The sequence below is a fragment of the Artemia franciscana genome, chromosome 9 (genome assembly GCF_032884065.1).
Source record: "Artemia franciscana chromosome 9, ASM3288406v1, whole genome shotgun sequence".
Classification (NCBI taxonomy): domain Eukaryota; kingdom Metazoa; phylum Arthropoda; class Branchiopoda; order Anostraca; family Artemiidae; genus Artemia; species Artemia franciscana.
The window spans coordinates 18974237-18990239 of NC_088871.1; the positions used below are offsets into that span (position 1 = coordinate 18974237).

The 16003-nt window shown below is 35.9% G+C and overlaps 1 protein-coding gene across 2 annotated transcripts in view; it reads right to left on the bottom strand.

Annotated features, from left to right (window-relative positions):
• LOC136031102 (solute carrier organic anion transporter family member 4A1-like) overlaps window positions 1–8448 on the bottom strand; it is a 90060-nt gene extending 81612 nt beyond the window's left edge. The window contains exon 1 of one of the 2 annotated variants that reach the window (XM_065710404.1): window positions 8355–8448. The gene's annotated coding sequence lies outside the window, so the exon portion shown is untranslated. Of the gene's footprint in view, window positions 1–3384; window positions 3436–8354 lie in introns of those variants that run through there. The other variant, XM_065710405.1, reaches the window with a different exon arrangement.
• Window positions 8449–16003: the final 7555 nt, after the last annotated feature.

Sequence of the window (16003 nt, forward strand, 5' to 3'; positions counted from 1 at the left end):
TTATTAAGCTTAGCCTTATTTTTAGGACAAATGAGACAGCCGCAACTACCGAGGGATATCATTCATGTATATGGCTTCCAAAGTATTCGCGATGATTTTTGCTTAAATGGCTCGAGGAAGCAAGGGATGAGCAGACACGCGAAAATCAGTGTGAATTTTGAAGAGGGAGAGAATGCCCTGACTTGATCTTCACTCTTCGCCTTATTCTCCAACAGTGCAAACGTTACAACCTAACAATAATTAATATGTTCCTTGATCTTGTGGCTGCTTTCGACTCTGTATCCCGCGAATACCTTTGGCGAAGCATGGTGGAAGACGTTATGCCGGTTGAATTCGTGGAGCTGTTGAAGGCCTACTACAAGCATTGTAAATCGACTGTAAGAGTACTGGGCGAAGGAACTGACCTCTTCAGCGTGGAAAGCGGCGTAAAATAGGGGTGCATATTGCCTCCTGTTTTGTTTCACTACTGTATAGACTGAGTTCTAGAAAAAACACTCTCGAGTTTTGATGGTGTTGTTATGGGATTGGGCATTAATGTGTCTGACCAGGACCGCGCAGATGAAATTGTTGCTCTTGCTGCTGATCCAGCAACTGCCTGAGCAATATTAAATGAAATAAAAAATTTACCTACTGAGCTACTCAGTATGAAGATGAACATTTCCAAAATTATAGTCATGGATCTAAATATACAGTTGGATTTTCAGCTTGTGATTTATGGACAAGAATTGGAAAAAGTCGATAGCTTCACCTATCTTGGCTCAATAATAGATCCTCTTGGGGTTGTGACCTTGACGTACAGAACAGAATCAACAAAGCCCAGGCCATCTTCTCGCAACTCTGCCGCCATTTATGGAATCGGAGGGAGATCAGCATGAAGACAAAAATGTCTGTCCACAAAGCGGTTGTTAGACCTGTTCTCTTCTATGCAATCTAAACTTGGCCACTGAAGGCACTTCATCTCCGTGATTTGGGAGTCTTTGACCACCGCTTTCTGCAAAAAATCCTGAGGATTCGACGCTTCAATAGAATCTCAAATTTTGATGTGCACCACCACTGCTGTAGCATCGAACCTGCCGCCACGATTGTCAAACAGAGAGCACTGCGTTGGCTTGACCATGTCCTTAGAAAACCCATTGACCACATCACAAAGCAAGTGCTTCCAGCTGCCCCGATGCCAGAATGGTATGGGTGACCTGGCGGTAGATTGAAGAATTGGTGGGTAACTGCCAAAAACGACCTCGACCTCATAATCAGATTTCGAGGGCTTTGCAGAAAGTGGGAGAGATGCTAGCTCCGGTTTGCTGAAGAGCTGGCAAAAGATCATGACAAATGGGAGTCAACCATACGTAGTCTTCTAGATGCCGGCTGAAACGTCCTTGTCTGGTCCCGCCACAAGCACAAGTAAGTAAGTAAGTTTAGCCTCATCCGTTAAAGGCTACGAGCCATAGAAAATTTGGATGATTTTTGAAAAATAGGGAAACACCCTGTAAAAGATGAATGCGTGTTTATTATTATTTTTTTTATTGTTATTTTTTCCCAAGGATGATCTTATCGACTCAGTGGGCCTAGAACATCGGGAGAGGGCTTTTTCTAACGGAAATAAGAAGTTCCAGTGCCATTATTCAGTGACCATAAAAATTTAAGGGCAACTATTCCCCCTCCCAGGCCACTTTTTCCCAAATTGTCCGATACAAAATTTCGAGGAAGCTATTTTGTTCACCATAGTTGAAAGGCGCAGTAACTATGTTTTTAGAGATGAAAATGACCCCCTAAAGCCGATGGGAAAAGGTTTTTAAGTTATAAAATTTATCCTTTGTTTACGTTTACTGTTTGTTATTGGGAAGTATGCACGCATTTTTCGGGTTGGGGGAGGGAGAACGAATTTTCTGCTGGGAGTACTATGTACTTGAGAATTTTCTACAGAGAGGGGAGTCTCCAGGAGGTGAACTTTTCAGGAGAAATTTTACACTGGATGAATTTTTTAGAATTCCCGTACGAAATTTCCTTGTATGTGTTGCTTTTTCTTTACCGATTCAGTTTTACGCGTGGAGATGTTAAGGGTAATTGCACGGGATAAATTTTTGCAAGGATCGAATTGTCCAGAGGATATTTCTGTGGAAAAGGGAGATTTTCCCTGGAGGTGGAGCCAGATATCCTGGCGATTTAAAAAAAAAACGATTTAAAATTAAATTAAAAAAAAAAGTTTTTTCAGCTGAAAGTAAGAAGTAACATTAAAACTTAAAACGAACAGAAATCATAATGTATATGGAGGGGGTTGTCCCCTTCTCAACACCTTGCTCCTTATGCTAAAGTTTAAATTTCGTCCCAATTCTTTAAAAACGGCTCCTGAAACACAAGGGTCGTTTAAATAGAACAATAAATCACTTTTTTCAAACTGTCAAAAAACTGTAGCGTGAATATCGAGGTGTTGAGCAGGGGGTATCCCGCCTCATATGCGTAATAATTTCTTTTCGTTTTTAAGTTTCAATGTTGCTCCTTACTTTCAGTTGAAAAATTGTGTATTTTTTATGTAATGAAGCTTAAAGACAAACATTTTTTCTAAAGGCAATGGTAGAAGCATGCAAATTAAAGTAAAAATATATAAAAACGAAAAAGTAAGTAATTACAAAAAATACACAAAACAATAGCCTACTTACAAAAACTAAGATATAAACTCCCAACATTCAGTTCTGTTGAGTAATGCCGAAGCGTTTTACGATAGGGACGATTTTTTTTAACAATATTTGCAGTTTTGAACTTGGTTATCAAACACCTTAATATTTAATGCCTTTAAACTACTCAGTATTTATAAAAAGTACGACATTATCAAAGTAGTTTGTTCAAAGTAAAACATTAAAACTAAGATTAAGAAAATCAAATAAAAAATTTTTATTCAACATTTTAATTAAATTTTGAATGCCAAAAACCAATATATTTGACACCTATTTACTTCATAAATGTAAAAAATTTAATATTTTTCCAAAATGACAACTAGATGCATACAATCGCTCAGTATAAAATGATAACAAAACCAAAAAAATGTATCCGTTAAGGGAGGAAACACGGAAATTCCCACATTCCGTTCGGGGGAAACATTTCTGATTATAAGGGCTTCATATATCACCTCATGAATATTCTTGCAATGCAAGCAAGAAGTGGACAGCATATTTTTACTGAAATTCCCCCTTTTTAAGTCGTTTTCTATAATTATACGAACTAAATAATAACGAAGACCACACTGCCTTTCCATAATACAACTACAGAAGAGAGAATAATGGGGACTTTTTTCCCAAGACAGTGAACCAACAAAACTATTTGAATATTTCAGCCCTATATCTAAGGACCGTCTTCAGCAAAGAAAATAATAAACAATAAAACACTTACAACAAATATTTTCGTTTAAAAATCCATTCTTTTTTTTATAAGATAGCCTTGGCATCATTACTTCTTAACGAAAAGTTCAGCCAAGACTGTGTGATAAAAGCTAACATTTATACAAGCTAAAAAGGTTCATTCATTGAACTAACTGTATTTGTTAAAAATTGGAATAATTTCTTATTGCGACATTTGACTTCCCTGCAGCTAATATTGTAGTTCTTTTCGGATTAGGCTTGTTTTTATTCGTTCCTATTTTTGTTTTATTTTGAATTAGATTATATTCTGTAATTAATTTTGTGTACATAGGGTTGAGTATGTATTAACTCAAGTCTCTATTTAGGGATGTATTATTATTTAAGTTTCGTTTGATTTCGATTGCCTTGCGGACAGTTTATTTGATTCCTAGGTCATTGCTAATTAGAATTGTTTCGTCAAATAGAACATAATGGTTTGATTTTCAAAAATATGATTACTTAAAGCTGAATCGAAAGATTTGGAGTCATTTCTAAATTTTAATGCTTTTTCAATACTTTCTTTGTGTTGCTGTAATCTTGTTCCTAAATTTTGGTGGATTCGACTTATGTAATAATTTCAACAACTACATGGTATTTGATACACCCCTTTTAGACGAGTAACTGGTGTTTTATCCTTACCAGAATTGAGTTCATTTATTATACTTAAATTCCTTGTGAATACAACACGTAAATTGTTTTTAAACAAATTTTTTCAGTTTTGAAGTAATTTTTGGAATATAAGGTAGGTAAATCGTGCTTGTAGGATTATTCCAATCGTTTTCTGGTGTGGGATTTAAGGCTTTAGAAGAATGCTTCTTTAATCTTTGAGCAATAACAGTATTTATGAGAGAAATTGGGTACCCGTTGCCGAAAAGTATGTCTGTAATAAAATCTTATTCTTTTTTAATATACGTTTCTGAACAGATATTAAGTACTCTATCCATAAGATATATTACCACACCTCTTTTAACCTGTGGAGGATGGTTAGATTTGAAGTGAAGGTATCTATTATTATGCGTAGTTTTAATACATAATACAAAGAGTTAGACTCTTTGCCACAATTCTACGTTTTAAAACAATTAAAAGCTTTGGCGTAAAGAGCGAGGGATTGCGGAGGGGACAACCCATTTCATATACGGAGTAATTTCTGTTCGCTTTAAGTTTTAATGTCGCTCCTTACTTTCAGTTAAAGAACTAGTTTTTTTTATTTAATCGCAATAAGAAATTATTCCAATTTTTAATAAATACAGTTAGTTCAATGAATGAACCTTTTTAGCTTGTAAAATGTTAGCTTTTATCACACAGTCTTGGCTGAACTTCTCGTTAAGAAGTAATGATGCCAAGGCTATCTTATAAAAAAAAGAATGGATTTTCAACCGAAAACTTTTATTGTAAGTGTTTTATTGTTTTTTAGTTTCTTTGCTAAAGACGGCCCTTAGATATAGGGCCGAAATATTCAAATAGGTTTTGCTGGTTCACTGTCTTGAGAAAAAAGCCCTCATTATTCTCTCTTCTGTAGTTGTATTATACGAACTTTCTTGTGTACTACATAACTGCAATAATTACTAATTAACAAATGCATATTTAGTATCACCATAAAAAGCTGATTCATTGATTTAATGGTATAATAATCAATAGTTAGGCTCATATACTTTCGTTATTTTCAAGGATCGTTATTTATTTACCATTCATTACATGAAGAATTTTTTTTTCTTTTTTTTGCTAAAACCAAATCACATAGAAAACTGTCTGTACCAAACTAAAAAGGGGTCACTCAGTCAAAAGTAGAACTTATATTTTCCTTATTAACGGTCAAAATCTCTTGGCAGGCAACCAACAATTGGGCAACACAAATTTTTTCTATGGTTTTTCGCTATTTTGCTCTCTTCCCTTTCGTTTCCTTATAATTACTTTATAGTCACACATTTCCAGGAAACTGTGCCCCCCTTACTTCCCCCTGCTGGTGTCCATGCACCATTCTAAGGAATACATTTGGATCAACCTTTTATACTGGTAATGAGGAACGACGCTATGCCTGTTACTGCAATTAAATTAAACAAAAAAGAAAACTTTTTTCACCTGAAAGTAAGAAGTAACATTAAAATTTAGACCGAACAGATATTATTACAAATATGAGGAGGGTTACCCCTCCTTAATACCTTACTCTTTATGCTACAGTTTTTAGTACTTTCGAAAAAGTTTCTGATCCTAATTAAACCGCCCTTGTGTTTCAGGAGTCGCTCTTAAAGATTTGGGACAAAGTGATGAGGTTTAGTGTAAAGAGTGGGGTATTGAGGAGGAGAAAACCCTCCTCATATGCAAATTAAGTTCTATTCGTTTTAAGTTTTAGTATTGCTCCTTACTTTCAGGTGAAAAAAACAACTTGTTTTTCTATTTAATGTCTGATCGTTTTAAAAAATTGCCGGGAAATTCAGCTCCCCCTCCATGAAAAATACACCATTGAAAATTTCACCATGAAAAGATCCTCCCACTTAAAGCCCCCCACCCCCGTAGAGTATCAGTCTACTTCCCAGTAGCCAATACTATATGTAAATAGTGGGCTAAGTCTATAGCCTGTACCCCTTTCACCGGGGTTGTGGGGGTTAAGTCATCCTCAAATACATAAATATTGGATTTTTCGACTACTGTGAACAAAATGGTTATTTAAAATTTTGATCATATGACTTTGGGACAAATAGGTTTAGGAGGGGGCTAAATGCCCTCCAATATTTGTGGTCACTTAAAAAGGGCACTAGAATTTTTGATTTGCGATCAAATGAGCCCCCTCCCGATCTTCAAGGATAACTATTTCGATATGATCACCCCCCGGGAAAAAATCAACACAAAACAAAAAAGGCGAAAAAATTACAAAATTCCGCATTTCTGTATATGGGAGCTTAAAATATATACAGTAAGGCTCTCTGATATGCTAAAGTTGATGGTGTGATTTTCATTAAGATCACTAGAGGTTTCGATGGTGTTTCCTCCTTTTTTCTAAAATTTGTCAAACTTTATCAGGCTCGTAACTTTTAATGGGTAAAATCAAACTTGATGAATTTTATATATCTTGAATTAGCATCAAAATTTGATTATTTTGGTGTATCCATTATTTTTTGGATTTTTCCTTGTGAAGCTCCAGAGTTGACTTTTGAAATTGTTTCATGTTGTTTAGTTTTCCAAAAAGTTTTTTTTTAATATTTTCATTAATAATTTTTCAAAGAAAGGCACAGTTTCGTTAAATATTGTTGAATACAGATTCCTGGAAATATTTTTGACAAAAGTATTTTAGGTTTAAAAATTTTTTCGTAAAAATGACGCTTAATTTATGCATATGACTAACTTGAAATAAAAAAAAAGTTACCAGTGCATTACATTGAAAAGGTGAAAAATACTATGCCTTTTGGAATGTGTATTAAACTGAGATTTTATCCGAAACAAAGTTACGACATCAAGGAGCTTTTCTTTTAATTCGAATGAACAAATCATGCAAATGGAAAACTCTAGACATAAAAGCCAATTGATAAATTTTAGGAGAAAGATGAGCAAATTATAATCTTTAAAATAGAATAATGATAGTTGATATAACTCTGCATAATTGAATGGCTCTGCGCCCTCTTTCTCTGTATGGTCCCATAAAACTACGATCACGAGGTCTGCTTGAAGCGAAACCGACGGTTTTAAAATATAGGAATAGGGCACTAAACTGCGATCACAAGGTCTGCTTGAATCGAAACCACCGGTTCTACAATATTGGAATAAGGCGCTTTTAACGGAAATAAAACTACGATCACGAAGTCTGCTTGAATCAAAACCGGCGGCTATAAATATTGGAATTGGGCATTTTTGACGGAAATAAAACTACGATCACAAGGTCTAACTGAATCGAAACCGATGGTTTTAAAATATTGAATAGAACACTTTTGACGATCATAAGGTCTGCTTGAATTGAAACCGACGGCTTTAAAATACTGGAATAGGGCAATTTTAAACGGAAATAAAACTATGATCACAAAGTCTGCTTGAATCGAAACCGACGGTTTTAAAATGCTGTAATAGGGCACCTTTGACGGAAATTACGAATTTTTATTAGTTCTGAGTGATTAGAACACAGCAAAACCTTTTCCTTACTTTGTTAGCCCAGGGTCTCGCTGATACAAAACATAATGTGAATTATCAAAATAAGAAAAGCAATGAAAAAGATGGTAATATAAGGAGTAACTTGGTTTCTGGAGTGAAACTCTCCGGAATACAATAAATATATTATCATAAATAAAAAAATATAAATTTAAACCTCAGTTTTTTTTTCACACGGAAGTTAAGAGATACCTTAATTCTTTAAACAAGGATACATTATAATTTGGTATGAGATGCTGCTGTTTCCTTTAAATTGTGCTCTTTAAATTTAAATTTTAATCCCCCTCCGTCACCAATTCTCCATCAATGCCTCCCAAAGTCAAGAATGAATTCTGCAGATCAAGAGAAAGTTTTTTTGTAATGCCCCGGTAATCGAAGGACTTGTTCTTTCCCTTGTGCTTTACACAATATAATTATCACCTCAGATATTTTGAACAGCAGCTTATATATACAGCACTTCCAGTCATCAAAAAGCTATATTTGATACACCATAAAATGTTTCAACTTAATTTCATCTAAAATTTAAGCGTAAAGAGTTGTCACTGAATGTGGTGATTGACACCCCCTCCCTCATATGTTGAAAAAAAATCGCTCACTTTATTTTCGTTTTTGAATTCCCCTTCCCCCTAAATTTCAAAGAATTTATTTTTGCCCCACTTTTTTTTTTACTAATGTTCATTTCAATTCCACCAAATTGTCCAATCTAATATAATCTGCGTTTTGTCGGCTGCAAATATAAATGCAAATGTTGTTCTTTTTTTTCTTTTTATTCTAAAAGCCTCACTCATTCTAGCTCTCTTTTTAAAAACTGAAAAAAGTGAAACTTACTGTAAGACCTTAACCAACTTGAATCTTTAAGTCCAACACTAAAATAGGAATTAATTTACACTATTCTTGTTTCTATAAAACCATGATTGGGAATAAATGAATTAATTTCGGGACTACATTAATATTAAAATATTTCCCGTTCAAGCGGACATTTTAAGACAGGAAAAGCGATATTATTTTATCTTTCTTTTTGTTTGCGAGCTCTTTAACATATTAAGAAGAACAAATTAGGCGGAACAACCTGTAGCTTTAAGGCAATATGCATGTTGTCCAAGCGGAAGTAGGCTTATCTGCTGTCCTAATTCAGTGCGGTTTTCGTCGCAGTAAATGATATGTCCACATTCTAAATTAATGCAGTGGTATGTACGAAGGAAAACTAAGCGGCCAAGGGCGTATCCAGGATTTTTCATAAGGGGGTGGGGGTTCAAAAGAGACGTATCGAAAATTTGTTTACATGCATTTTGTTACATTCTTACGAGTCAAACAAAAATTTGGTGGGGTTCAAACCTGGAATCCGCCTGAATACAGCCTTGTAAGAGGCCCTGAATATATCATAAATTCAACTGTTTTCACCATAATTTCCAATAAACGTTGCGCAGTCTGTCTGTGGTCTACTGTTTTAATCCCCCTCCCTTCTAGCACAATTATGTTTCTGCCTAGGTGAATAACGTGTAATCCATTATCAAGTAAATTTTGAAAGAAAAAAAATTACAGCGAGAATAGATGGGAACCATTCTTCAATCAAATTATACTAGATAATTTAGTGAAAAGCTGGCAAATTAGTCTCTCCTCAGATTAAAATTTATTCAGTCACTGAACAATATAAAGAAAAATTATAACTATTCAGATTCCAAATGGAATAGGCCTTAACTTGCTTTAATTCATATCAGAAGCAACGAAGTGACGTTGCCTAGCTAAAGAGCTATGTATGTTGCATTTATTATTATTTTTTCTAATCACTTCATGTGAAAATTGTGGTCATAGAAGTTGGCGAGGGGCTCATCAAACAGTTCGTGGTAACGAACTGTAGTAAGGTAACCGAACTGTAGTAATAGTAACCAAAACCCTAAAAAATGGAATTTTGATACCAATAGCTACATCAAAAGAATCACATTTTAATGCTGATTTTAAATATATAAGTTTCATCAAGTTTAGTTTTACCCATCAAAAGTTACGAGCCTAAGAATATTTGCGTTATTTTAGAAAATAGGGGGAAACATCCCCTAAAAGTCATAGAATCTTAACGAAAATCACACCATCAGATTCAGCGTATCAGAGAACCCTACTGTAGAAGTTTCGAGCTCCTATCTACAAAAATGTGGAATTTTGCATTTTTTGCCAGAAGGCAGATCACGGATGCATGTTTATTTGTTTTTTGGTTTTTTTGTTTTTTCCCAGGGGTGATCGTATCGACCCAGTTGTCCTAGAATGTTGCAAGAGGGCTTATTCTAACGGAGATGAAAAGTTCTAGTGCCCTTTTTAAGTGACCAAAAAAATTGGAGGGCACCTAGGCCCCCTCCCAAGCTAATTATTTTTCCAAAGTCAACGGATCAAAATTCAGAGATAGCCATTTTATTCAGCGCAGTCGAAAAACTTTATAACTATGTCTTTGGGGACGACTTACTCCCCCACAGTCCCCGTGGGACGGGCAACACGTTACAAACTTTGACCTGTGCTTACATATAGTAATGGTTATTGAGAAGTATACAGGCGTTTTCAGGAGGATTTTTTTGGTTGGGGGGAGGGGTTGAGAAGAGGGGGATACGCTGGGGGAACTTTCCATCGAGAATTTGTCATGGGAGAAGAAAATTTCCATGAAGGGAGAGCAGGATTTACTAGCATTATTTAAAAAAACAATTAAAAGATAAATGTGAAAAAGCTTTTTCAGCTGGAAGTAAGGGACAGCAGTAAAACTTAAAACAAACAGAAATTATTACCCATATGAGGGGCTCACCTCCTTCTAATACCTCGCTCTTTACGCTAAAGTATTTTTAGTAATTTCAACTATTTATTCTACGGCTTTTGTGATTCAGGGGTCATTCTTAATGAATTGGGATAAAATTTAAGCTTTATTGTAAAGAGCGAGGTACTGATGATGGGGCGTATCCCCTCATATATTTAATAAAAACATGAGAATACAAAAGTTCTTTACGTAAGCTAATTTATAAGTTACGTAAATCTTTTACCAATAAAGATATTCGTAAAAAATTAACAGTTCTAGTTGCCTTTTTAATTAACCAAAAAATCGGAGGGCAACTAGGCTTCGTCCCCCGCTCTTTTTTTCTCAAAATCATTCGATCAAAATTATGAGAAAGCCATTTAGCCAAAAAAAAAATATACAAATTTCGCTTTGATTATTCCTCTTCGGAGAGCCAAAATCAAAACATGCATTGATTCAAAAACGTTCAGAAATTAAATAAAAAAAACAAGTTTTTTGAACTGAAAGTAAGGAGCGACATTAAAACTTAAAACGCACAGAAATTACTTCGTATATGAAAGAGGCTGCTTCCTCATCAACGCCCCACTCTTTACGCTAAAGTTTTTTACTGTTTTAAAAGAAGAATTGAGAGAAAGAGTCAAACTATGTCTTTTTGTGTGTTTTTTATGTGTTTTTGTCTCTATAACTCTCAGTGCTTCTGCGTTTGACCGGATGTTTGCGGGCCTGTCTTTGTCTATATTTGTGTGCTTATATGTCTGATTCTATGTGTTTGCATGTATTTTGTCTCTCCCTCTCGCTCTGTTCCTGTATGTCTGAGCAGCTTTTTGTTTGTCTTTTTCTCTCTCAATACCTGTGTGTCTGAGCAAGTGTTTACTTGTCCCCGTGTCTGTCTGACTGCATGTTGGTAAGTGTTTCTCTCTCTCTCTCTCTCTCTCTCTCTCTCTCTCTCTCTCTCTCTCTCTCTCTCTCTCTCTCTCTCTCTCTCTCTCTCTCTGTCTCTGTGTCTGAACGTATGTTTGTTTGTCCTCAAATCTGTCTTTGTGTGTTTCTGTGTCTGACTCTGTGTCTGTTTGTGGGTCTTTTTCCTATCTCTTTCTGTGCCTGTGTGTCTGAGTGGCTGTTTGCTTCTCTCTCTCTCTCTCTCTCTCTCTCTTTCTCTCTCTCTGCCTGTATAATTGAGCTGGTATTTGCTTGTCTCTTTATCTGTCTTTGCGTGTTTATATGTCTGCCTCTATGTGCTTGTATGTGCATTGGCCTCTCTCATTCTCTGTGCCTATGTGTGTGCGCGGCTGTTTTCATGTCCCAGGGTCTGTCTTTGTGTGTTTGTGTGTCTGACTCTATGTGATTGTATCTGTTTTTGTCCCTCTCTCTCTCTCTGTGCCTGTTTTTCTGACTGACTGAATGCTTGTCCGTCTCTCACATTTGACTCAAAGAAACGTTTCTTCATCGAGCTTTCCGCAAAACAGAGTACAAAGCATTTGAACTGTGTATTTGATTCAAAGAAGTGTATCTTCATCGAACTTTGGGCAAAAGAAAGTACAAACATTTCGAACCACGCACTTGATTCAAACAAACGTTTTTTCATCGAGCTTTGTATAAAACAAAGTACAAAATATTTTGAACCACACATTTGACTCAAAATAATGTATCTTCATCGAGTTTTTCACAAAACAGAGTACAAAACATTTTGAATAACTCATTTGATTCAGAAAAACGTATCATCATCGAGCTTTGTGCTAAATAGGGTACAAAACATTTTGAAAGTACACATTCAAATATAATATCACAAGATGATTTTTTTCAAGTTAATAGCAGAAGAAATTCACAAGTGATATTTTTGAAATACAAAATGATTATGCTATAGATTTGTTACTAGTAATTTTTTGTTTTAGAAAACAAATTTTGTAATGCCATTTTCTTTTTGACTGCCTTTTTGGATTTAGTTTCTTGGTACCTTTTAAAATATTACATTTAGAATTTTGCTGTATATTCACTTATGTAGGATTTCTATAAAATTGTAAATCGGTTTTTTCTTTCAACCAAAATAATAAATGTATTCATACAACTGTCATTGGATTTAGCTTGTAAACCATACCCAGATAGGAATATGTAAATGATGTGCCGACTGGATTATTCTAGTGATTTATCTCTCTTGCATTATGGCTATGCAAGTAAGTCTATGACCCAAATATAGGCGACCCTATTGCTGCAGTTATGCAACTTCGCTGGCGACTATAGCAATTAGTTCAAGAAATCAATAACACTTTTGAAAACTTTTTAACATAATTAATGAGACCAAACATTAACACTGGTTTATACACTAAAATGGATTAGAACATTAGAAGCGTGGTTAGTTATAAATACGTTGCTTTTTTTCCGATATGCGCGACTACCCGGTAAAAGTTTCACTAGTCTGTCTTATAAGCCAGCTTTGCTTTCCATTTGTGGCGATCGGCACACTTTCGTCGCTAAAACACGTTTTGTCACGAAAACCTTCTTATGGAAAGTGTATCTTATCAGTTTAGTTCTGGCAGGTATGAGTTTTAACAGCTCTTCCAGTGAAGAATACTCCATATACTTGTAGAGCCCTGGATTTAAATTCCACACCAATACACTCATGTAACAGCTGAAACTGATTGGTAACGTATTTAGTAGATATTGTTACTCTAATTGCTTGACTTTGGATTCGCTGAAGACGAGCGATATCGGTCTTTGGGGCACCGGTAGAAATTGGACAAGCATATAGAATATCGACTCATATGCAAGATAAGAATGAATCAGATGACAAAAGGATCGGAGAGAAGGTTTTACATATTAGCTTCCGATGCAAAATTGCCTCATCTCTTTAAGAAAATTAAATACAAAAAAAAACAATTTTTTTAGCTGAAAGTAAGGAGCGACATTAAAACTTTAAACGAACAGAAATTACTCCGTATATGAAATGGGTTGTCCCCTCCGCAATCCCTCGCTCTTTACGCTAAAGCTTTTAATTGTTTTAAAAAGTATAATTGTGGCAAAGAGTCAAACTTTAGCGTAAAGAGCGAGGGATTGCGGAGGGGACAACCCATTTCACGGAGTAATTTCTGTTTGTTTTAAGTTTTAATGTCGCTCCTTACTTTCAACTAAAAAAATTGGTTTTTTTTAATTTAATTTCTGAACGTTTTGAATTAATGCATGTTTGGTTTTGGCTCTCCGCACATAAATTATTAAAATGAAATTTGTATATTAATTCTTTTTTTGGCTAAATGGCTTTCTCTTAGTTTTGATCAGACGATTTTGAGAAATAAGGGGTGGAGAAGGAGGCCTAGTTGCCCTCCAATTTTTCGGTTACTTAAAAAGGCAACTAGAACTTTTAATTTTTAACGAACGTTTTTATTAGTAAAAAGTATACGTAACTTAAGAATTAACTTACGCAACAAACTTTCATAACCTTATGTTTTTATTATGTAGAGACAAAAAAACACAAACAAACAAAGACAGACATGAAGACAAGCAAACACCCGCTCAGACACAGAGGCACAAAAAGACAGAGAGATAAAAATCACCTATAAATACATAGAGTAAGATATACAAACACACAAAGACACAAATGGGGACAAGAAAATATCCGCTCAGACATACAGACACACACACAGAGAGAGAGAGAGAGAGAGAGAGAGAGAGAGAGAGAGAGAGAGAGAGAGAGGGGAGAGAGGGGTGGAGAGAAGCAAATAGCCAGTCAGACACACAGGCGCAGAGAGAGAGATAAGCAAACACCCGCTCAGACACACAGGTACAGAGAGAGACAAGCAAACAGCGCATACCTCCGGTTCGACACACAGACACACTCACACAGAGAGAGAGAGAGAGAGAGAGAGAGAGAGAGAGAGAGAGAGAGAGAGAGAGAGAGAGAGAGAGAGAGAGAGAGAGAGGAGAGAGAGAGAGAGAGAGAGAGAGAGAGAGAGAGAGAGAGAGAGAGAGAGAGAGAGAGAGAGAGAGAGAGAGAGAGAGAGGAGCAAACACCCGCTCAGCCATACAGGTACACAGAGGGAGAGACAAAACCACATAAGAACACACAGTGTCAGACATACAAACACACAAAGACAGACGAAGAAATAACCAAACATTCGGTCAGACACCCAGGCACAGAGTGAGAGAGAGAGAGAGAGGAGAGAGAGAGAGAGAGAGAGAGAGAGAGAGAGAGAGAGAGAGAGAGAGAGAGAGAGAGAAGCAAACACTTGCTCGGAAACAAATATACAGATAGAGAGAAAGATAAGCAAACAGTCGCTCAGAAATAAATATACAGAGGTATAGAAAGAGAGTGCAAACAGACACTCAGACAAATAGGCAAATTTACGGAGACATCATTTCAAGTTGCCTATGACAGTCTCATTACCACCCTATCGTATCCAATTCTCCCATAAACCTGTGAAAAATCCCTATCATAGCACTAAAATGCAAAGAAACAACTTTATTGAATCAAAGTCACATACAATATTACATATTATTATATCGTTAAAAAAACGTTGGACATTTTGAATCTGTTCCACAAAATAACTGTTCATCTTCTCCCAAGAAAGTGTGAGTGCATGATAAGATTATCGTTGCGTTGAATGCTGACAAAGACAATTAATTCAACTACAAAACAAGTAGTAGTGGTGATACTATTGGAAACGTATTCGTGCATTGTCATGAGAGTGAGGGATTAAATTTCTTTGGAATATCGAAAAATTAAACACTGCTGACAGTGGATATGCGAGAGTATGATTTCCAGAGATGATAGCACTCAAAGAGAATGCAAACATAAAAATAATAGTCGATGACGAGGAGCAGCTTCTTGCTTCTGCTGCTGGTAATACTTTACCCAGTGATAAATCCTGTCGCCGTCTTACAAGTATTAGTATTCAATGGATTGTCAAAAGAAGACAGGCGTACTCCTCTAGCAACAACAAAAACCATATCTTGTCTACGTGCCAAAACTGCAAACTATGCAAGAATAACGTGGTAATAGACAATGAGATCGAAGGTAAAATAAAAAGGGCATTAGCGGATAATATTACCAAGGAATATAAAGACGAATCGATGAATAGCAAAGCAAATGTGAACATTATTAGTACCATCGATCATATACCGACAGATAGTATTAGCGAACCCAATAATACCAATGTCAAGACGTGCATTGAACCTGTAGTTGACATCACAGTAAAAATTGCGTGTCAGAGGTAAAGGTTGTACGGCTCCAATGTTTTATTATTTATTTATTATTTTTTACAGAGGCACCTCATACGGAAGAATTCGTCTTATAAACTTTAGAAGGGGCTCATTTGATTGGAAATTGGAAGGGCAAGTACCTTTTTTATGAGCCAGAAATGATCGTAGGGCAAATAGACCCCACCAAGTCCTTTTTTCCCTAATGCATCCGGTAACAATTTTAAGATAGCCATTTTGCTCAAAGTAGTTCAAAGATCCTATATCAAAAACCTCGGTGTTGACAAAACCCCCCAGGGCCCTGGGGCAGGTTGTGTAAGTTATACCCTTGGGGCATATATGGCTATTATGAAAGGGGTGCTTGTATAAACTTCAAGAAGGGTTCATTTGATTTGCAATTGAAAGTTATTGCTTGCTTTTTAAGCGTCCAAAGAGATCGGGGGCAACTAGTCCCTCCCCCCTCCACACCCTTTTTTCCTCAGACCCTTCCAGTGAGAACTTGTAGATAGTATTTTATTAAATG